This window comes from Perognathus longimembris, chromosome 6 (assembly GCF_023159225.1).
Source record: "Perognathus longimembris pacificus isolate PPM17 chromosome 6, ASM2315922v1, whole genome shotgun sequence".
In the NCBI taxonomy this organism is placed as follows: Eukaryota; Metazoa; Chordata; class Mammalia; order Rodentia; family Heteromyidae; genus Perognathus; species Perognathus longimembris.
In genome coordinates this window covers 31247095-31271867 of record NC_063166.1, presented here as the reverse complement: position 1 = coordinate 31271867, position 24773 = coordinate 31247095, and the positions used below count along the sequence as shown (strand labels likewise).

Here is a 24773-nt window from a genome sequence, read left to right as displayed (position 1 = left end):
AAACAAAAATGGAAGGAATAAATTGTGGGGAAATGAGAGAAATGGTTATAAATGAGTGGAGGAAATGACATTTATGTTTGTATAGTATGTTTTCATTTACTCCCCTCAATAATCTAGAACAGGTCTTCTACTAATTTAAAGAATAAGCAGCCCTGAGGTCAGTGAACTCTTAGACATCACAGTAGTTGGTGAGTGGAAGGGCTAGAATTTACTCAGGTCTGTATGATGATAGCACTCATGCATTTTCCAACTTAAATAAGATTATGATGAGGGAAGTGCTAGGACATTGGCCTGAGGTTCTGATGGGGAAGATAAGGTTAAAGCAAACCTGAGAGGATGCTGCTTAGTGGAAAGTGCCGCACTTAACCACCTACCCATAACAGTTTCCTGTTTATGTTGGCCTTTTTTTGCTCACAAACGAATGGTTTGTTGATTAATTAAACTGTGAGAATTAGTTCAACTCAAAGTGCATTAGCTCATCAGAATATAGGTTTATGCCATACCTGGGAGTGGTGGCTTAAGCCCGTCATCTTAGCTACTTGAAAAGCTGAAATCAGGTGATTTGTGGTTCAAGACTCGCCCAGGCATAACAGTTTCTAAGACTCCATCTCAACAGCTGAGTGCAGCAGTGTATACCTGTCATAAGCAACAAGGAAAAGCACAAACAGGAGGATCACAGCCTGGGCTGTGCTGGGTATAAAGTGAGACCCTATTTCAAAAATAACCAAGGCCAAAAGGGTTCTGGGTATGGCCCAAGTAGGACAACACCTGGCTAGCAAGTGTAAGACCCTTCATTAAGTCCCCAGAACCATACAAAAGAAGAAGAAAAATAATGTCGATTTTATGCTATAGTATGTATTGTGAATGTCTCCTAAAGGTCTTGGTCTTCAAGATGATATTCTTGAGGATGTGGAAACTTTGAGAGGTGGAGCCTAGTTGCAGTCTAGGGATGTGCCCTGAAAGTGACAGTAGAACTTCAGCTCCTTCTCCTTCTCTCTAACCTCCAACTGGGGTGTGGGCATCTCTGCTCTACTACATGCTTCCTCCCTGATGTGTTGCCTTGCCACAGCCCAAAGGCATCAGGGCAAAGAAACTCCAGAACTGGAGGTTCATGACAAGTTTCTTATCTCTGGTGTTTCATTATAGTAATGGAGAGCTGACCTAGGCTTAACACACACACACACACACACACACACACACACACACATACACATGCACACACGCACACACACACACACGGCAAATACTATAGAATGCTATATGAGCAGATATTGTTATTCATATGAATATGAGCAAAAATTGTTATTCATGTGTGAATCAGGATTATCTGTGATTCCAGACTCTACTCTGAGAAGGGGATAAACTCAAAGGCAGAGGTATGGACTCCATCACCATTTTTAAACTCTGCTGTATGCGAAGTGTTCTTACCTTTGTCATTGAGCTCATTTGTTCTTACATTATTTTTTGAGAAAGACAGACCTACACTGTCATTCCCAGATCTTTTGGTGTCCAACATCAGTTACTTCTTAACTCTTATTGAAGTGGATGCCAACTCTGAAGTCCATCACATACTCAGTCACTAAAAAATGATATGATTAGTTGGACACTTGAGAGCACTTGCATGTAATCCTAGATACTCAGGAGGCTAAGATCTGAGGATTCCAGTTCAAAGCCAGCCCAAGCAAGAAAATCTATGAGACTCTTATCTCCAACTAATCAGCAAAAAGCCCGAAGTTGAGCTATGACTTAAATGGTAAAGCTCCAACCTTGAATAAAAAAAAGCTAAAGGAGAGTACCCAGACCCTGTTTAAGCCCTAAGACTGGCACATCATTCCCCGCACCAAAAGAAGGAAAGATCTAATTATGTGGTTTTACATTTATTAAGGAAAAAAACTGCTTTGTGATTTACAACTGAAGTAAGAGTATTGCATTCCTATGAGTGTGTTTTCATTTAACCTTCAGCAAAGCAGATTATTAGATTATCCAGAACACCCCCTGTAATTGGAGAAATGCAGTGTTGGAATGGGCTTTGGGAATCAACATGTACAACCACAAGCAAAGCAAAGACAGAGTTCTGGAGGTGAATGGTGAGCTGTTTGCCCAATGCTACTCCACCAGCCAGGCCCCTTGTCCAGGCAGTTGGGTGTGGGTCACGCAGGTGAATAGCTTGAGATGTCTCCATGCCAACACATTGCTGCTGCACATTTATCATTGGACTGCTTCCTTGAAAATATTTTAAAAGCATAAAATAGACCAAATCCATGGCTTGTATTGCTTTCTGCTGTGTTTTCTCAGAATTTAAAAATACAAAGCACTGCAGTACATTACAAAAAAAAAAAAGGCAAATGTATACAAATTAGAACCAGAGAGGTTTTCTTGATCCCCTAATCTCACAGCAGTATAAGTACAAAAGCTCCTCCTAAACTTTTCCCTTCTTTTTAATGTAAGAATGGCCACAGAATGCTTGTTTTATACTTGTGACACAGATCATTTCTCCTCTGCTGAAGTAGACTGGGGGAAAAAAAGGTTTTAGAATCCTTAATACTCTGTAGAATCATGTTCTTTTAACTCGTTACCCTAACTTGTAAAAGATTTCAGCACTTCTGGTTCTGATCCTGAAAAGTCTGCTCCCCACTGCCTGCCATGCCCTAGGAAGTGACTGCCATCTTCATGAAATCTCATGTGGCTAACATACTCTACTAGAGCAAGTCCTTGATTGTGGTCTGATGCTTGCAGAAGTTTCCTTTCAACTGGGCAGTATTTCATCACAAACCAGCCATAGATATACTTCTTCCTAGCTGTCATGGTCACAGCTGAAAGAGAGTGAGCAGAGACTCCAGCCAACGGGCCTCATACAAGATTTGGGATTCAGTTCCATTGCCCTTTTTTGCAAAGCAAAATTTTGGAAAGCTGCTTATAATCACCAGGATCTCATCCACACAAATTTCAGAGGTTCCTTTAAGTCAGGTTCCTTTTTAGATACATGTGATACTACCTGTACCAGTCAGCTTTCCCTCACTGTAACAAAAATCCTGAGACAATTAACATAGAGGAAATGTTGCCAGTTGTCCTAGCTACTTGGGAGTCTGAAGTTAGAGAATGTTGTGTTCAGGGCTCTTCCGTCCTTTAAAAAAGGGTGGGGGTGAGGAGAGTTCATGGTATAGCTCGGTGATCATGTGATTGTCTAGCATTCATGAAGCCCTGAGTTCATCCCCTGTAGTACTGGGGAAGGAAGTGGTGAGGGAGAGGATACATTTATTTTGGCCCACCAATGCAGAGAGCGCCATTCATGGTCCTTGGTCCAGTTGCTTTGAGCCTGACCTCCTGGAAGTGGGGAAGCCGAGACAGGAAGGTTCTCCATTTCCCTTTAAGAACACAACCCAGTGACCTAACTTCCTCTCATTTGACTCCATGTCTTAAAGATTCTACCATGTCCCTGTGGCATCATGAATTGAGTACCAAGGCTTTTAACATGTGGGCCCTTGAGGAAACACATATCCAAGCCAATATCAAAATGAGAAGGTCATAAGAACAAGGAGAAAAAAGACATTTTTCATGACCTGATAATTATACTTCATTAACATGAAATTAGCGAGATGATCTTTCCATATGTCAGAGATTCTAGGTCTAGCCAGGGCAGAGCACCAGAGCATGAGTGATTTGACAGAGAGCAAAATCACTCAAAATGGCAAGGCGGACTATAAGACTTGGCTTGCGAAATAAAAAGAGGAGAAAAAGACCAGCTGTGCTGTGAACTTGTGGGAGTCTGACTGCCATATGCACATGCCTGACCGCTAATCTGATATCTTCTAGAGTCTACAGTCTAATCTGAGCATTTTAGGGGAGTAGGGTACCCACTCATAAGCTAAATTGCCAGGATCCATCCTGACAATGAGAGCCTGTGTTTTTCAGTCCTGGGCAAAGCCAGAATGACTGGCCATCCTGCATCTTTTTCAGTCATCTTAAAATAGGCTGGAGAGAAAAAATCCAGATGAAATTCAAAGCTGAGTATACAGGGTTTGGTTGCATATGTATGTCATTGTCTCATTACCCATAGTTAGCTGCCTGGAGTTCATCCAGGTCAATTTATGTGCTAATGTTTTGGGGATTGATTGCATGCCTGGCAACAGTACTCCTGACTATCAGATCCAGAAAACAGTTGTTTAAATTTGACTTTGGCAAGCAGAAATAAACAAATAGATAGGAAGGGGTAGGAGGGAGAGTAAGAGAAAGAGAGAAAAGAAAAAGAGAGAGGGAGGAAGGAAGGGAAAAAGGGAGGGAGGGAGAGGGGGAAGGAGGAAGGGAGACAGAGACAATGAAAGTCAGTGAGAGAGCAAGCAGGGAAAGAGAGAGCTGTAGGCCCTGTCAGGAAGGTCCTAGCAAAGGTCTAGACCAACATGAGCCCAGCCGTGGGGACCAAGAATCTGTTCTGGAAATCTTCTTTTTATTTGATTTAATTGTCTTTCCCCCCAATTACATTATTCTTCCATAACTCAGCATGTAAATAAAATGGGCTTACAATCACAAACGTTTTCCATCCTCCAGCTAGGGGTTGAGGTAAGTAACACAGTGTTTTGTTTTGTTTTATTTCTTTTTCAACCTGAAACAGAAGCCCTGGGTTTTGTTTGGTTGTGGCAGAGTTACCATAAATTGGAGTACAGTTAGTAATCTTTTAATCAGATGGAAAAAGGCATTCCAAGTATGTTCCCAGTCATCTGAGAGTGTTCAACAACTTCTCTGAAAAAGAAAAGACTTGGTGGAATTGGAGCAATCACAGTCTCCCAACTGGGATGTACTTACAGTTTAAATGTTTTGTTTTAAATTGTATGCCTTTTATTATAGCATATTTATTGTGAGTCATTTATAAAATAGCAAAAAAAACTAAGGCAATAGAAATTACCCATAATCATTCAGTCAACCTAGGTGTACATCTGGTCAGGTTTTGTTGTATAAGTCTTTTGCAGGTTTTTAAATAGTGTAGTATGTACATCTTAATGTATGTGTGCATACAAATGTTATCCCCAAACATAGTTTTGAAAATACAGCCACCTTTATTTCAGTGGGTTTTGTGCCTGAGTAATTCAAGCACTTTGGATAGAAAAATAGTGGAAACAAAAATAGGATCTGCACCAACTTTTTACAGACTTGCTTGTTATATTGTAAGCACCACAGTAAAATGACTAATTCATATAGTGTTGCATCATGTTGGGTGATCTGGTTCTTCTCGAGATGATTTTAAATACACAGGAGAATGTGTGTAGATTCTATACCACCAGTATGCCATTGTTTCCAATGGTGTCTAGAGTTCTAGATTCCATCCCTACAAATACAAGGGATAGGTTGTGTGTGTATGTGCACACGTGTGTACCTGTACTAGGCCTAGAACTCAGGGCCTTCTGCCCTCGCTTAGTTTGTTTTACTCAAGGCTAGCACTTTACCATCTGAGCCATAGCTCTAATTCTGTTTTTGTTTTTGTTTTGGCCAATTTATTGTAGATAAGAGTCTTCACAGACTTTTCTGCCTGGGTTGGCTTTGAGCTGCGATCCTCAGATTGGTCTCATGAGTAGCTAGGATTACAAGCATGGATTACAATGTCCAGCTGTAGGCACTTCTTAAAGGCTTGCTCTACCCTGTTGTTTCATGAGGTTTGAGGTATTGAAGAGTTTGTGTTGCAAACAAAAGATCATACCTCGGCATAAGAGATTCTATCCTAAGTGGGTAGTTGGGAGGTTGGGGTGCTATATGGTATGATGTGACTAAAACACCTGACCATACATCAAAGCTCTCCAAGTGTTTTTCCGCATCTTGAGACTTGCTAATAACCATGCAATAGCTCTTCTTCCTTCCTAGGCCCACTTCCCCTTTCCCAACAAACAGAGCTCTCACTCTGAGCTTTTGCTGTTCGCCATGCTCCTGGGTCCCATTGGACATTGTCACAGGCTGTCTCTGGAGCAGATCCTTCCCAAGGATGTTCACCCTTCTTTGGTTTATTATTTATTTTTATTAAGTAATTGTCCAAAGAGGTTTCCATTCCATAAGTATACAATATATCTTGATCAATTGTTTGACCCCATTTCCCCCTTCATACCTCAAGTTATGTAGTTCAATTTTTAAGTAATGCATATGGACTATAATAACTTAATTTGCTCACCCTTTCTCTCTGTATGTGTCCCCTTTCCCCCCACCCCCCACATTTCTGCTTTCAGTTCATTAGTTGTTCAGAGGAATCCTCCCTAAGTATACTATTCTTTAGTCAGTATGTTTGATGTACATTCATAAAACCCTATATATGTTGTGTATGTTTATATTTTAGATCTAACTTCCACATATGAAAGAAAACATGTACTGTTTGTCTCTCAGAGCCTAACTTTACTTAACATAATCTTTTCTAGGTTCAGCTATTTCCCTGCAAATGACATAATATTCTTTTTAATGGATGAGCAAAATTCCATTGTGTATATGCACCATATTTTCTTGGTCCACTCACTCATCTGTTGTAGGGCTTTTGGGTCATTTCCATAACTTGGCAGTTGTGAATAATGCAGCAATGAACATGGATGTACAAGTGTCTTTGCTGTATCCTGATTTGTAATGCTCTATGTAGGTGCCTAGGAGTGGTATCACTGGATCGTAGTTCTGTGTTTAGTTTTTCCAAACTGCCTTCCAGAGTAGTTGCATTTGTTTACATTCCCATCAACAGTGTAATTGGGTTCTTTTTCCTCCACATCCCTGCCAGCATTTGTTATTGTTCATATTCCCAATGCTGGCCAGTCTCACTAGAGCAAGATGGAATCCCAATGTTGTTTTGATTTGCATTTCCAAGGATGTTGAGCATTTCTGCATGTACTTATTGTCCATTTTGACTACTTCTGAGAAGTATTTGGGTTATTAATATAGTTATTGATATTTGGGGGAGTTTAGTTACTTGAGCTCCTTGTATTTTCTGGATATTGGGCTCTTGTCAGATATATAGCTGGTAAAGATCTCCTAATCTGTAATAAATATGTCAGTAATTACATCATTTGCTGTGCAAAAAGTTTTTCAGTTTGATGTAGTCCCATTTGTTGAGTCTCTCCAATTAGCTAGCCCCTGGGACTCTTCCTCAGAAAGCTCCTGCCTATGCCGATAAGTTCTGTTGCTTCTCCTGTGCCTTCCTGTGGCTCTGTCAAGGTTTCCATTTAACATTGAGGCTTTTGATCCATTTTGAGTTGATAGTAGTGCAAGGTGACAGATAGGGATCTAATTTCAGTCTTGTACATATGCATGTCCAGTTTTCCCAACACCATTTGTTGAAGAGGCTATCTTTTTCTAACTTATTTTTGGCTCCCTTGTAAAACATATATATTGGCTGAGTCATTGGGTTTATTTGTGTCTTCCAGTCTGTTCTGTTGGTCTTCAAGGCTTATTTTTATGCCAGTACCAAGCTGGGTTGTTTGTTTTTGTTTTTGTTGTTGTTGTTGTTGTTATAGGGGTTTTTTTTTAGTGAAGTTTGAGGTTGCTGGTCTTTGGCTTGAACTCTAGCATGGGTGCTGTCCTTGAGCTTTTCATTTGCTCAAGGCTAGCACTCTTATCGCAGCTCTACTTCCCACTTTTTTTTTTTGCCAGTCCTGGGGCTTGAGATTCAGGGCCTTTGCACTGTCCCTGAGCTTCTTTTGCTCAAGGCTAGCACTCTACCACTTGAGCCACAGCACCACTTGCAGCTTTTTCTGTTTATGTGGTGCTGAGGAATCGAACCCAGGGCTTCATGCATGCAAGGCATGCACTCTACTGCTAAGCCACATTCCCAGTCCATCTACTTCTCATTTTTATGGTGGGAAATTAGAGATAAAGAGTCTCACAGACTTTCCTGCCCAGATTGGCTTTAAACTGCAATCCTCAGATCTCAGCCTCCTGAGTAACTAGGATTATAGGCATAAGCCACCATGCCCATGTGCCCCTGAGTTTTTGTGCTCAAGTCTAGCATTCTACCACTTGAGCCACAGCTTCACTTCCAGCCTTTTCCTTGTTAACTAGAGATAAAGAGTCTTATAAACTTTTCCTGCCTGGGTTGGCTTTGAACTGTGATCCTCAGATTTCAGCCTCCTGAGTAGCTAGGATTACAGGCTTGAGCCAGTGGCACCCCATTGTCCATTCCTCGTTTAAGCAAGGCATTTTTTTCCTCTCTAAGAATTTCTGGCACTGGGCATATTAGTAAGGTATGCATTAAAGCTGGGCTGTTTCAGATTGGCAGAGCAAAGCTGGTGGGAGGGAGATTTAACTTAAATCTAGCTAAAGCTCTATCCACTCTGTGACATGAAGGGTGGGGTGCATAGTGGCCCCACTGGGAACACGGGTGGCATTTTCTTTTCTCGGCCAACTTTGTGCAGTTCACTTCATGCACAACGGGTCAGGTCCTTGACGCTGTCCTCCTCATCCTTCCACCCTCTCTTCCTTGTGCCTAGAGCCTGCTTCCTGCCACCACAGCCCACACCAGCTCCCAGCCTGCCGTGCTGTTTTGCTGATCTCTTTATGTGGATCCACACTCCCTGCAAGCCCAATGGGTCCCCACATCTTCTCCTTATAGGCCGTCCAATCCCCTTCAACCTCTTTTTCCCACCACCTTTTAGAGTTCTTATAATTGTTCCCCCTCCATTGCTAACAGCAGTACAAAATAAAGCAAAACCAAAACGATGCAAATTACCCAGAGCCTGGGGTTTCATGGTTCCAGCCTTGAGAGCATTGTTGATTTGATGGTATCTTCAGCCATGGCAACAAGTCCCTCCAGGCCTTTTCTTCCTGCAAAACCACAGGGGTGCCTCAGCCCTGCATGGGTCATGCTGTGTTTATTCCAGTGACTCTGCCTCCTCCTTTTTTTGTGGCAGTGATCTGCCCAAGTTTGTCAATATAGAATTACATATTGCAGCAGGCCTGCTCAGGGTTGTCTGTAGCATTCCATATTCTGAGTGTTCTTCCAGATCATTGATTTTCTGTCTCCCATGAGACACATTCTAAGTTGTGGGATACCAAGTATCACCAAGATGGGTCTTGAGTCCCATATTCCTGCAGCTCTGTGCAGCACACCTGGAACAGGTGATACTGATGGGGTTGTTGATGTTGCTGTATTCCAGGACCATTGGGGAAAAGATGAACTCTACCTTTCATGCATGTAGTACACAATATCACACTGTATACTTTGCAAAATGTTTCCCCTTGCCCTATCTCATAAAAGCATCAATCACAATATCCTAGGTGCTGAGACCATGTTTCTCCTGAAACACACAGCGATGTCTGGGCTTGGTGGGGCACAGCCAGGCTGTGTTGCTCTCTCTCTTGTTCAGGCCTGGGTGAGTGGCGGGTTCCTCCTGGGTTCAAAGGGGCTATCAGGAACTAGCTTCCCAGTGGGAAAATGCAAATACTCAGTGTATATGTGTGAAAATGGAACTTGGACAGTTGAGGGCATGGATGGGGTTGATGATGTTGATCAAGATGCACTGTACTCACCAACTAACACGTTGTAATTGTAACTGCTTTGCACAACTACTTAAAGATTACACCCACACATACACACACATACTATTTTAAAATATGAGCTCCCCTTTCTCTTACCCTAGCCACACCTAGCTGAGCCAGATCCTTTCTGGCACAAGCGTCTGTCACTTTTCTTGTTCTCACTGTCCCGGATGGCATCAGCCTTTGATGTGACTCCAGGTGGCTTCTTCTTCAGGCTGCATCCAGGCAGTATGGTCACTTGCTTCTTGTCAGCCTAGGTTTGAATGAGCAGGGAGGGTCATCTGTGGTTTGTTTCACAGTGGGCTCCTGCTTGCCACCTGCTGGGCAGTTGAAGGCTATGAAAAGAGAATCAGGACCATTGCTGCACTGATTCCAACTGGCTTTAATGGGAAGCTTTATAAGAAAGGAACTAGGAGTCCAAGAGAGTTGGAATAATTGCCTATGACTTCTCATTCCTGCTTTCCTAGTGACCATGCTGGCAATATCAGACAGGAGGAGATAGGCAAGGCATAGGTGTGGCACGTGATTGTGCCAAGCATCAATCACTGTCACCTGTGCTGAGAATCAAGGCAATTTACCATAAGTAGCTCCTGGGCCCCAGTCTGGATGCCCCAGTCTAGCCACAGCTACAAGGTCAATGGCTGGTTCTGTGGCTGTTTCTCCCTCTCTACTCATCTCCTCTTGTGCATTTTTCTTTTTGCCTTGTGAGCTGTGACTTGGGAATGCTGGTCTCAAGGAATCCATCCAACCCAAAGCCAAGGGCAGAATTCCTTGATACCTCTCTCCCCATCTTTATTGCCGGCTTCCCTTCATCCCCAAACCTGCAGAAAATGCCTGTTTGCTGATCTCATCTGCCTGTGATTTGAGGTCTTGTGACTTGGCAGGGAGAAGGCAGGGAGCCACCCACCATGTGCCCCCACACCCCCACCAACCACCATGTGAACCTGCTGTGCTGCAGGAAAACAGAACGTGAAGTGAGCAGTTTAGCTTGGCATCTAGACATGAATCACCCGCTTCACACAGAGATCCTCTCTCCATTGTGTTCCCAGGAAAGCTCAGTGAATCACCACAGCAAAGAATGTGCTATCTGGTACTGCACCCATAATGGAGTATAATGTTTTGAATTAGAGGAGGGAGGGAGGGAGGGAGAGAAGGAAGGAGGAACTGAGAAAACTTTGGCTGGTCATTACTGTTCCCTCCCCTCCCCTCAGATATATGCTTGGATAAGAATTTTCTCCTCCAGCCTGGTTTTTCCTAAGCTCTGTCTTGCAGTGACATGACAAGGCCATGTTAGACATGGAAATTATTGCAGGGCAGCAAATCCAAGACTTATTTCACCGAAGGCTTGGGGAAGTGGAGGCGAGGCTCAACCCAAATATGTTTTCTTTGCCCCACTTGTTAATTAGCAAATCAAAACCAAATGAAAAATATAAATAAGTGCATACCACAAATCGGTCACACTTAAAAGTTTCCCAGCTCTGTTTCTTCTGTCTTTCTGGCTTTATGTGTTCCTGTGTCCTATATGAATAAAGGCACCCAAACATCTTAAGAGATTGGAGTCATCTGTCATTTGACATTACACAGGTAAGGAGTGTTATCTCAGAAGTGATTTATTTTCTATGTCCATGCTGATACTAGGAATTGAACTCAGGGCCTGAGTGCTGTCTCTTAGCTTTTATATTCAAGGCTGCCAACTCTACTACTTTAACCACACCTCTACTTTTAGCTTTTTACTGGTTAATTGCAGATAAAAGAATCTCACTGACTTTCCTGCCCAGGCTATCTTACAGCTGGTTATCCTCAGCCCTCAGCCTCCTGAGTAGCTAGAATTACAGGTATGAGCTATGCCACCTGGCAATGTGATTTTAGAGACTGGGAAGATGGAAGTGATAAGACATGACTTTGCACTCACTCTTTCTAAGCTTCCTGTAGCTTCCTGTTTTCAGTCATATATTCAAACGCTCAGTCCTGGTGAGTCTGTTTGTTTGATTTCTCTGATGTGAGCAGTATTGCCTAGTCCGTACAGCTGGAGAAGGTGAGAGGTAAACCCACAGGATAGCTGCCACTCACAAGGACCTGGAGGCTTTCCTGTGTCTAGAAAGGACAAGGCATTCTCCCAGAACAGTCCTGGGACAAGCATTTTGTTGTGTTTTTGTAAGGCTTTGGGTTTCCAAGTCTTGTCTATTAAAGGAAAGGAATGGCTCGTGGTGTTTGTGTGTTCTGATCACAGGGCTGGTGTTTTTCCATTCTTGTGTTTAGAACCTCCCCGGGCATCAATATCCCCCACCCCCTACCTCCAGCACGGCCCCAGTGTCTAGGATTACATCTTGGTTTAGAACTATGGCCCTTAGTTTGCGCAGGAGAGGTTCCAGGGTCTCTCTTGCTACGGTCAGGCCAGCTAATACTTGGAACGTGCAGCTGTGCGAGCTCCTAGGGCTGTCCCCTTATTCAACAAGTGTCTGCTGCTGCTTGCTGCTGCTTGCTGCTACATGCTAAGTATTATGGGGGACACTTCCCTGCCCCTGTGGGCAGCATGTGGGAGGGTGTTTCTTGCCCTCAGCCAGAGCACGAGTGTGTATTACAGAGATGCATGTAAGAGCCATGTGTAGATGAGGGGCACATCCCCTTAGGGAGGTGCATTGCTCCCCACTTCCCCAGACTTCCCCGGTCCCATAACACGCAGAGCGTTTGGAAGGGATCATGAGAAAGAGCTCTCCCCACATCCTCATGTTTTGCACATGCTTGTTACATGGTGAATAATAATAGGTCATCAGTGTAATTTGCTTAAAAAAAAATAACCTCATAACCCTGGGAACCTAAGTAAGGAACTGGCCTGTCAGTGACTTTTTTTTTAACTTTCCAAACTTGAACATTTCATTAAACCAAATAGTTCCATTGTCATGGTCAAAAGTCCACTGTGGAGAAAGGCAGGATTTAGTGTTTGTTTAAGCTGCCACCCAATGAGAAAGGCTGTTGTCCAACATAGTTCAACTCTCAGGCTTCAAGAGATGCTTTTCCATTCTTTGGGAGGGGGCAGATTCTGCTTATCCCAGAAGTTTCCCTGAAAGCAGTAAACTACACTGTCTGGTTAAGAGGGTAGGTTACCTGAAAAAAATTCTGATTGAGTTGAAATCCCCTTGCACAATTACTTAAAGATAATTTTCCCTTCCCTCCCCTTAAAGATAATTTTTTAAAGAAAAAGAATAGGAATATATTAGTTATTACTTTGTATCTCTCTTGCATATTTCCAGAACTTTCTGCAGACTCTCATTGCTTCTTGCTACCTGTGGATAGATGCTATCTCTGCACATATGGAGAAAGTGGTCCCAGAAATTACAGCACAGGCAATTCCCTGATCAGTGGGCTCTTAATACCATAGTCCAACACTTGGTATGATACTCCAGACCAGTGTGTGTCCATGGCTTGCTTCTCAGAGGAGTTGAGAGATTGAAAGAAGAGCCACCTCTGCATGGCACATTTAGGCTGCTGTCCCCTGCCTGTCTTTCCTGCATGCTGAACTCCTCACTTCCAAGAAAGGAGACAATAGCTGTTTGATTAGGTCTCTTGCTTTTCAGTGTTGCCAGAATTTCTTCTGGCAAGAAGCATCCTTTCTCATCTGTGCTGGAGCTCTGGCCTCCCTTGCCCTTCCCACGATGTTGATCTGTGGGTATCCTTTTCTTCTTTTGACTACCAGCCTGCAGCATCTGTCTGTGTCACCTCTTCTCCATCTCTTCCGAGACCCCTGGATGAACCTCATTTCTAATAGACTCTGCAGATGCTCCTTCTGAGCCTACCATGTGTCAGGTACATGTGGATTCTCCAGCTCTTTTGCTCAGGGCCTGAGGAGATGGCACTGAACTAATTGCCCTTATGCTGAAGGAGGCTGTGAATAAACACCAGTAGACAGCCACAGGCCCCTTCAGTATTACCTCTGGAGAGTCAGTGGCTAAGTAGGAGAGACAAAGAAGAAGAGCAAGCAAAAGAACTACAAACAGCCATGTGCCAGTGGCTCACTCCTGTAATCCTAGCTACTCAGGAGGCTGAGATCTGAGGATTGTAGTTTGAAGCCGGCCTGGGCAGGAAAGTCCATGAGACTCTTATCTCCAGTTAACCACCAGAAAACCGGAAGTGGCACTGTGGCTCAAGTAGTAGAGTGCTAGCCTTGGGCACAAAAAGGCTCAGGGACAGCGCCCAGGTCCTGAGTTCAAGCCCCACAACTGACAAAAAAAGAAAACACATACTCAAATACAAATACATGAAAATTCAGAACAGTGTGAGCTACAAGATAGAAAAGAGCCCAAGTGTCCATCAGCGAATGAATGGATTAACAAATGTGAACTATACATACAATGGGACATTGTTTAATCAAAGAAGAATGAGGTGCTAATGCATACATGCAATGTGGATAAGCGTTAAAAACATGCCACTAACCAGAGAAACCAGTCCCCAGAGACCATTCCTATGAAACAAAGATCACCTGCTGTACTTGGGACGGGGGGGGGGGGGGGCGGGGAGAGGGTCTGAGGATGTATAGTGAATGAATGTCAGGACTTGGTACTCTTTTTCTGGGCCTTGCAGCATCCTCCAGAGCTAAAATAGAACTCAGTCCTGTGACTCTAGCCCCAGTGATCTTTCCCCCAGACCAGGGACAGTTCTGTAGAACAAAAACAGCTGGGCTTTGGGACATTCGTTCAGCTTGTCTCTTTTAAGCAGCAGCCCCTATTGGCTCAAGTAAGTAATTCACATACTGCTCTGCTTTTTACTTCAGGACAAAAACTCCAAGCATGCTAAATTTTTTAAAGCAGAGAAAGGAAGTCAATCTAATTAGATTACTCAAGCATTATGCACCATGCATAAGAAAGGCAGAAATGATTTCTAAATCACATCCTCAATTGAGAAGAAACACTTCTGATACACTCCTATTTCTCTTCCATTCCTCTCTTTCCAAATGTAATGATTTGCATGACATGAGCCATTTTCAAGTGAATAACTGAGTGGCTTGTTATACATTTCACACCCCATATTTCTATCACCCCAAAAGAAAAATCCATTAAGCAGTAGCTTCAGTTTCCCCTAATCCAAGGTTCTTCCATGAATGACCTCTTGTGTTTATCTATTCTAGATACTCAGCAATGCACGTGATCATTGTGTGAACCTCAAGTTTAGAGCGGCAAAACCATAGGGAAGGGGAAGGAATGTAGGTGAAGGAATATATCAGGTTAGTAAGGTACATCTGTCAGTGCCTGAGACACTAAGCATACAGAGAGAAATGTTGGATTATAGTTTTAGAGCTTCCAGTCCATGATCCATAAAGCTGTGATGCTTTTAGGCTCACAGTTGAAGCGGTATCTTGTGATTGGAGCACATAGCAGAGCACAGTTGTTCGTTTCATGGGCATGAAGCAAAAGGGAGAAGTAGAAGGCCAGGGTCCTATTATTCCCCTGAGGCAAGCATCTGGGGATATGAGACCTGTCAGTCAGCAAGGGCTCCACCAAGACTGTCATGCTAGGGAACAAGGGCATCTATAGAATTTTAAAGTTTCAGTTTGATTCTCCCCTCACCCCCCCAAAGTATCGGTAATTATTAGCTTGTACCATACTGTAAAGGTACACAGTGGTCATGCATGGAGATCTAAACCCCTGGATGCACCCCAAGTGTGAATGCTGATGTAAACATTGACATTAGGTTCTAATACTGTGTCTATGCACTCAGCACTTTCAGCATGTACTGTATAATAGAGAATGACAGTAAGACACCAAACTGGAAGCGAAGCCAGGGAGATAGGCAGGATCTCTGTGCTTTCTCCTCATACTGCTCCAAAAGAACACAAAATTAAAAGAAAGGAATATAATTATGTAACAAAACACTTGACCTTTTACCTTCATATCCCATAATTATAATACTATTGCATTTATTTCTGTATTTTGAAAAATATATTTATATATTTTTGGTTGGTAATAGGGCTTGAACTAAAGGGCCTGGGCTCTGTATCTGAGCTCTTCTAGCATTCTAGGCTAGCAGTCTACTGCTTTGAGTCACTTCCAGTTTTCTGGTGGTTAATTGGAGATAAGAGTCTCATAGACTTTCCTGCCTGGGTTGGCTTTGAACTGGGATCTCTTGAGTAGCTAGAATTGCAGGCATGAGCCACCAGCACCCAACTACGATTTTTATAGTAGCTATTGGGATGAAGTGCATTTCTCACTTTTTAGTCAGTTTAAACTTAAGCAGCTAGCTATCATGTGTGGTTCCAGTACCTTATTTGTATAATCCTACCTACTCAGAAACCCACAGGATCAAGGTTCCCAAGGCAGTCTGGGCAGAAAAGTCCAAAAATCTCTCATTCCTAGTTAACCAGCAAACAGGCTGGAGTTGTGGCTCAAGTGGTAGAACACCAGCTGTGAGCAAGAGAGCATGAGGCCCTGGGTTTGAGCCCCAATACTGGGGGGGGGGGGGGACAAACCAGCTACTATTGACTATGGCTATTATATTGGACAGTGCAGTTCTAGAAAGTAAAATTAACAGGAATAGTGATCAGTTAGACAATTTGAAGTGCCCAGAGATAGACTTAACAGGAACATGTTCACAGGGAGATAGATGACGAGTTTCATCTTGTACATGTTGAGATGACAACTTGACAGGAGTTGACACAGAAAGAAGCTGAAGTCATGAGGCGGACTAGCAGAGGAGAGCCACACACTGCCCTGGGCCTCAGATTCCTTGTGATGTGACGGACCTCCTAGCACTTGCTCTGCTTTCCTTCTGGGACATTGCTGTCACAAACCGGATGCGATAAGAATATGTGTGAATCTGCTTTGTAAACTCCTCAGAGGTAGGCTTGTGTTGGGGCTTGAGAGGAATGTGTCCCCAATGTTGTTTTCCAAACATGAAGAGATAAAAAAAAAGATGTGGGGTTCTGGAGGTATTGCAGAGTGGATAATCTGTGGGGCCTCCTGCTAACTTACAGCGAGATCCAGGATAAACAAACACAAGCAAACCAAAGGCACCGGGCCTCCAGGGGCGCGGAGACATCCCTGAGAACACTGAGTGGGGTTCTATGAACACAAAGACCATCACCACTGTGGAGCCTGAGACTAGTCGGGGGTTGGGGACATGGTGGGGCATCTGCTCTAAGGTTCTTGTAGTAAGCTGGGGTGCCCAAAGGGGGACAGAGACTCCAGTGTGGGATTTTTCTTACAAAAGCAATAGTATAGGCATTCAGTTGCTTGTACAGACAGCATTACTTATACATTCAGTGTCAACTTCAAACATAAACTTAAAAAAATCTGCAAACACCCAATGAAATAAACAAATTAAGTACCTCCCACCTCCCCACAGCGGGGTTCATGTTTTGGAGAACAGATTCTGAATTATATAAACTATAGAGATACTGTAGACTCATGGTGTCTGCAAGTCCATGCCTCCCAGAGGACCACCACACCATGCATGCTCCATGTGCATAGAGTTCAGCCCTGTGCAACCAATGCATTTTCCCCATCATAGCTCTGTCCAGCTTCTGCTAAAGACAGCTTCTGCCACAGTAGATCTCCAAGCTTTACTTTGTCACATCAGTTAAGCACATTCACTCTTGACCACAGGCACAAGCCATCACACCCACCTCATTTAGCCCCATCTATTATTTGTATTTTTTATAGAGCACAGGCTGGACTCAAAATCCTCCTGACCCAGCCTCCCAAGTGCTGAGATTACAAGCATGCACTATTATTACTTTTTACCTTATCTCATCTATGTTTGGGTAGAGGTGCTATTTTTCTTTTCTTTCTCTCTCTCTCTTTCTCTCCCTCCTTCCTTCTCTTTCTCTTTCTCCCTCTTTCCCGCTTTCTCCTTTCTTTCTTTCTTTTCTCTCTTTCTTTCTCTCTCTCTCCTTACTTCATTCCTTTCTTTCTTTCTCTCTTTTAGTTGTGGTCATGGGGCTTGAACTCAGGGGCTGGACACTGTCCCTGAGCTCTTTTTGCACAAGGCTAATGCTCTACCATTTTGAACCACAGCACCACTTCTGTATTTCTGATGGCTAATTGGAGATAAGAGTCTCCTGGCCTTTCCTATCTGGGTTAGCTTTGAACTGCAATCCTGAGATTTCAGCCTCTTGTGTAGCTAGATAATAGGTGTGATGCAACAGCACCCAACTTATTTTCAATTATGAAAAAATGCCTGCTGTGTATATTGAGTTGCTAGTGTGTATGTGTATGTGTCTGTGTGTGTCTGTGTGTATGTGTGTACACTAGGGCTTGAACTTAAGGCTAGCACTTTACCACTTGAACCACAGCTTCATTTCTGGCTTTTTGGTGGTTAATTGGAAATAAAAATCTCATGGATTTTTCTTCCCAGGTTGGCTTTGAACCGTGATTTTCAGATCTTACCTTCTGAGTAGCTAGGATTACAGGTGTGAGCCCACCAGGACCATGTCCTTCCTTCCTTCCTTCCTCCCTCTCTCCCTCCCTCCCTCCCTCCCTTTTCTTTCTTCTCTCTCTTTTTCTTTACTTCTCTTCCTCTTCCTCCCACTCCTCTTCTTTACCCTTCTCCTCCTCACCTCACCTCCTTTTTATTCTTCTTTCTGCTTTGTGATGTCACTGGGGGTTAAGCTTGCCAGGCAGGTACTGTACTGCCGAGCCGTGTCTCCAGCCCTGTTTTATACCCTGGTTATTTTTAAGATAGAGTTTCACTTCCTGTCCAGGTGACTACCTGAACTATACTCTGGTCCTATTCTCAGCTTCCCAAGTAGCTAGGATGTCAAGTGAGAGCCATCGGCGCCAGGCCTTGGTGGTTGTTTCTTTATGCAGGTCCTTATAATTGTGCAGAACTAGTGTTTGGAATTGATGGGTCAATATCAAGGTTATACATACTAAAATTTTCATCTAGAGATATACTGATTAGGTGCTTTGCATATTCCCTGCTGGTAGCTGAGATTGGCTTCTCTCCCTGGTAAGACCTGTGTCGCTGTAGCTCCCAAGTATATTCCCAGCCTACAGTGATATGAGTGCCTATATTTGGACATAAAAATTATTTTGAAATTTAAAAAATAATAAATGACCTGGTTTTACCCTTACTACTAATGATGATATATAGATGCTTAATGCTGGACTTAATAATGTATGCATTGAGTGTAGTCATAAATATTTGTGGAAACATTCATGGGCAGGCTCAGGGATTTCCTCTGTGGGGCAGAAGTGCTGTGGATCTGGATTTCAGAGGTGGTTATCAGAATCTGTACATGTGTAGCCAGGCACTGGTGGCTCACGCCTGTAATCCTCGCTACCTGGGAGGCTGGGATCTGAGGATCATAGTTTGAAGCCAGCCCAGGCAGGAAAGTCCATGGGACTCTTATATCCAGTAGAACTATGGCTCAAGTGGTAAAGCACTAGCCTTGAGCAAAAACACTCAGAGACAGCACTAAGGACCTGAGTTCAAGCCTTGAAACTGGCACAACAAAATGCTACATTAGTAGGTGGAGTGGACTGGTTGTTTTTGTTTTGGGTTTTTAATTTTTTTAAGAATTTAAAGTTTGGCATGTAACTAAGTAGAAACACAAAGCATTTGGGAAGTGTAAAACTTACTGGGAATTGCAGGAATTGCCTTAACTAATCCAGAATGGATGACTCAGGAAGCAAGCCCAATGAGTAAGGAAATCATGTGTGTGATTACTTAGAAAAATGTTTTAAACACAGTTTTCTGTTCTTTTTCTCTATTCTCATTTTCTCTTTTGTATATTTGCAGTTGAAAAAGGGGGCTTTATTTTTCTCTAGAGAATTTTAATTGACATAATTCAGATAGTGAGAATGCTTTTCAGAAAATGCCTATATTAAAATATCTCTATTATAATCACATTAAGCAGTAGTGAAAAAAATGACCTCCAATAAACCAAACAAGAAAAAGATGGTACAACATTAGTACTGAATTTAAAATCCAGCTTCTTTTCCCCTCTCCCTTATTGCACTGTCTCACATTTCAGGCATCCAGACTAATATAGTTTGAATGGCTAGTTTCACACTTTACCTGTAAATCTCCAAAATGCACATGGAAATAACCCAATTATGTCTTATTTCATGTATCTTCCGTGCTAACTTTCCATGCATTAGGAAATACAATGTGTATATTTAGTTGTAGGTGAAGGAGGAGGAAAAGAAGAATGAGTTCCAAACAAACTTCAGAGGTGAAGGCTGAGGTTTCCTGGGGAAAGTGGGGCTGCCTTGCTTTGGAGTAAGTGCCAAATGTGTCTCAGTGTGGAGCTAAGTGACACAAGACTGGTTGTTTGTTTTTTTGTCTTTTTATTTTATTTTTTATTTTTTGGAACTGGGGATCGAACCCAGGACGTTGCACTTGCTAAGCAAGCGCTTTGCCACTGAGCTACATCCCAGCCCACACAAGACTGTTGACTAAGAAACGAGCAAAGGATGGAGGAAGCAGAGACTTGTAGGGTGACAGGGATCAGGGGTCTCCCCTAAAATGGAAGAATGGAAAGACTGCTAAGTGTGATTTCTAACAGTGTCACCATTGCAGAGGTGACGTGGGCAAGGCTTCTGTGTAAAAGGACAAGGGTTCTAATTCACGCTATAGGAAAATGAATGCCTTGGATGATGCTCCATGTTCTCATTTGTATACTGTCTGGATATTTTTCCTAGGATTTTTGTTTGTTTAGCTTTTTGATAGGGTCTCAGCATGTAACCCAAGCTAACTTTAAATTTGTGATCCTCTTGCCTCTTTATCCTAAGTGCTGGGATTACAGATGTTTGTCCCCACACATGACTGGATTCTTTCTCCCATTTGCAGTTGCCTATTTCCTTCCAGTATTGGACAATCCTTATTATTAAGAATTGCTTGAAGGGCTGGGAATGTGTTTAGTAGTATAGTGCTTGCCTAGCATACATGAAACCCTGGGTTCAATTCCTCTGTACCATATAAACAGAAAGAAAAAAAAAAAGCCAGGCGTTAAAAGTAAAACTTACAAAACCATTTGGTGTAAACCAAACTGAACAACTCATGGGGCAGAAGGAAAAGGAGAGGGGCTAAGGGGGAAATGAGGGAGGAGGTAATAAATTGTACAAGAAATGTACCCACTGCCTTACTGTAACCCCTATGTACATCACTTTGACAACAAATAAATAATTATTTTTTTAAGTTTTGAAAAGATTTAAAGAATAAATAAAATCATCATTAAAAGAAAAAGTGGTGCTGTGGCTCAAGTGGTAGAGTACTAGTCTTGAGCACAGAGAGGCTCAGTGACAGAGCTTAGGCCCTGAGTTCAAGCCCCAAGACTGGCAAAAAATAAATTAAAAGAAAAAATATCTCTCCCTTCCTAGTATAGATTTCCTCTTGTTCTTCCCTTTTCTTTTCTCTTCTTTCAATCTGAATCACTTTCATCCTCTCTTTTCTTCTTTTAGTTGCATATTGCTACAAAACAGAGCAACTAAAAACCACAGTGCATTTTCATCTGTCCTTCCTGTGAAATGATTGGATTCATTCAGCAAGGTGGTTATTGCCCAAGATCTTTGATAGAGTTGCATCACTTGATGGCCAATACCAGAGTCACCCAAAACTCCAATGGACCAGATGCCCAAGTTGGCTGGACTCTTGACATCTGACTGAATGAACCATTCATTCTCTCTCTCCCCCTTCCTTCTCTTGCCTTCTCCTCCATGTACTTCTCCAGTTTGAGCCTATCTCCAAGCATGGAGGTTTCTAGGTAATCACACCTCTTACATGGTAGCTCATGGTAGCACAGAAGAAAGCTCAAAACTTATGGCTTAGCCTTGGATGGTCCTCACGAGTATGACTGAATCCATTGGTCAAAGTAAGTTATAGAGCCAGCCTTGAGGGTATGGTTTATTGGTGGTAATGCTCTTAAAGACTACCTACCTCATTTCTCATTTTTCAGAATTTTTGTCCTTTTCTCTTTTCCCTATGATTGAAATATCTTAATTTCTGTCTCATATATATCACTTCATGTCCATACTTTTCTGTTGTTCATAGTAAGACCCATTGAAAGATAACTCGTACCCATGCTCTTGTAATGAATCCTGACGCTTTATTTTCACTTAGCTACATTGGAATTAAGCACTCTAGAATGCTGTGCTCTAAAGTAGAAAAGCTGTTTGACTATATTTTGAAAAGTCTCTTTGGGAAATCAGATTTGAGTCATTTTTAACCAACAGTGATAACGTATCAAACGTAGAAGGCAGATCAGTTTTAGGGAAAAGTGAAACCCTCTCCCTGTGGGCGTCCTGGGGTGAACTCTTCAACAATATTGCTTTTCATGCTTAGCCAGTAATTAATGAGCCTGCTGTCTACTTGGGGCTGAGCTGTGATTTGTTTTCTTGTTGGACCTCTTTTTCTCACATTTAAGCTCTTACAAAGCCAAAGCTTTTTTCTTTCTCAATCTCTCAAGCCTGAAAAAGATGGGGGGGGGGGGGGGGGCCCGGCGGATAACTCAAATCTGAAGGATTAATTGAATAATTACATGTTGTTTGGGAACTTCTTTACTGAAAACCCTGTATGAGTAGGTGGCTTAACTTTTCCTTAGTACTGTGAATACCATCAAAGACTTTGGTTTTTCTAGAATTATGAAGTCTTTTGTTTTCATAAAGGTGCTAAATCTCTAAAGATTTTCTCTAGCAATTACAGAAAACAAAACACATAGGAGGAAATGGAAAGTTGGAGATGACAAGTAATTTGATTTCTTCTTTTTTATTTTTTTACTCACATGCCCTAGGGAAAGTCTACCATAAAAGATTAATTTGCTCACGAGCTTTCTTTGGGGTTGCCATTCAGAGAAACAGGAGCAGGAGGGCAGAAACATTTCCCTACTCCAGGGAAAAGAATGGTGGAAGCAGAGCCCTCCTTCTTTTGTGCTATTACAACCATTGTGAGTGAAACCTCTGGAGTTAACTCACTATTATTTCTCTCAATTTTTAGAGTCAGAAAGCTGACTCTAAAAAATCATCAGTAATTACAATTTTTGGTACTTTGTCTTCAGGAAGAAATATACTTTTTATTTTTATTGTTATTATAAAGATGATGTACAGAGGAGTTACATAAGTCAGGTAAGGAGCGCATTTCTTTTTAGAAAATGTCACCCCTTCCCTTGCTCTCAGTTTTTCCCTCTCGTCCCCACCCACAGGTTACATAGTTCGTTTTCAACATGGTATTTAGTGAGTACCACTTGTGCATGTGTTAATCCTTTGTCCCTCCATCTCTGTGCCCCCCTTTACTCTCCCCAAAGACAGATCAGTGAACAAACAAGATGAAAAGAAAACACAAACAACAACAAAGGAAAAAATACCCTCTTGGTTCTATTTCCTGGAGTTCATTTTGATAAATATTATTTTATATGATCAGAGACACCTAGGCATTGCACCTTTGTGTCCTTTTCCTAAGAGTATCCTTGTGTCTCACTGTATGTGAATGCCTAGAGCCCTGTATAATTTATCATGCCCCAGTGTGTTTTAGTTTTGAGGTATAATTAACAAATAAAAGTCATAACCTATTGGAAGAGAATAATGTGTTTCAATGCACATATCCATTCTGAACCCATTACCACTAGCAAGCTGATAAGTGACTTCAGCAAATGTATTTAACCACTTTTTGATTGTTTTATAGAGAGCCCTTTTCATACTGACATTCCTCACAAATTTTAAGTATATGGTATTATTAATTAATCATGATCTGTGCATTAGTTGCCAAATGGAACCTTTTTACACATTCACCTCCTTCGCCCTAGTCCCCTCCCACTCTGTCTCCCAACCCAAGACAACCACCGTTGTACTTTCTGTGTGGAAGAATTGAATTTCTCCTGAATTCTTTCTGTGAGCAAGAGCATGGGGCATTCGTGTGGCTCTGCCTGTTTCATGTCACTTAGCAACATGTTCTCCAGTTTCATCTACATTGCCCCGGCAAGATTTTCCTCTTTTTTAAGACTATTAATCCATTGTGAATATATACCGTATTCCCTTTACACATCCACAAATGGAAAACTAGGTTGCTGTCATACATTTTTTTTTTTTTTTTTTTTTTTTTTTTTTGCCAGTCCTGGGCCTTGGACTCAGGGCCTGAGCACTGTCCCTGGCTTCTTCCCCCTCAAGGCTAGCACTCTGCCACCTGAGCCACAGCGCCCCTTCTGGCCATTTTCCATATATGTGGTGCTGGGGAATTGAACCAAGAGCTTCATGTGTAGGAGGCAAGCACTCTTGCCACTAGGCCATATTCCCAGCCCCGCTATCATACATTTTTGACTCCACCATTTTCCTGGGTTTTTTTTTTTCAATGTCAGTTAGAAAATAGCAAGTGACACCATGGAGTCTTGCCCCATAAGCTTTCCTTTATCTCATGGCAGATAAAATGGGCCTCTATCGCTTCTCGGAGCAAATGGTGGCTCCCCTTAGGCATCCACCCTCAGCTTCCACCAGTGGGAGGAGGGCAGGCGCCATTTCCTAGGAAGCTTTAACCTCAACTCCTCAGTAACAATGCCCAAGGGGTAGCCAGCAAAATCCACAGAGTCCTGGAACTCCAGAATCCCTCAATGCCTACTCTCCTTCCCCGCACCGGGTCACCAGCTAAGGTTGACTCAGGGCCAGCCTTGGTCCTATTGGCTACAAATGGTGACACAGTAACCAGATCAAGGATGGGGAAAGTGCGGTAAGAGGAGACAAGAACCACCATGAGGCCAGGATGGGTGCCCAGGTTCCTGCACATTGCTTTATTTGTTTCCAACCTTTCCCCCATAGCCATATCTTGCCATTTAACATTTTTTATTAGATATACAAAAGGGTTTCAATTCAACATGTAAGTTATGTGTACAATGCGTCTTGAGCAATGTCATTCCGTCATTCTCCCCCACCTCTTCCAACCCCCTTCAACTTATCTGCTTCCAACTTCACACATGTACATTGAATGTTATGACTATATTTGCACACCCGTCCTTTCTCCATTTGCGCCCCCACCCCCACCCCAACAACACATTCCAGCTTCCTGGTTATTTTCCTATTTTTGCTAATGAGGAAAACATGAAGCCTAACCATTAGGCCATGAACTAAAATAACTTGATCTCATGTAAATTAGTTCCAGGTATCCAAACTATACTACTTAAGGTAAATTTGGCCAAAGAAGGTTGTGGTCTCCTGGGGTGAAGTGAGGGGCTTGGTGAGGGACTTCCATCTTGGCTGTCTGGCAGTTTAGCCAAGGTTCTTCACTGCATGCCCTGGTTGCTGGAAGTCGCCATTGGTAATACACTTGTGGAGAAAAGCGGGCGGGGAAAAGTTCGTGAGGTGAGCCTG

General features: G+C 42.6%; 1 protein-coding gene across 1 annotated transcript in view; it reads left to right on the top strand.

The window, feature by feature from the left end:
* The window catches only part of Bmp6 (bone morphogenetic protein 6), a 162804-nt gene that overhangs the window by 99662 nt on the left and 38369 nt on the right, over window positions 1-24773 (top strand). The window lies entirely within an intron of this gene.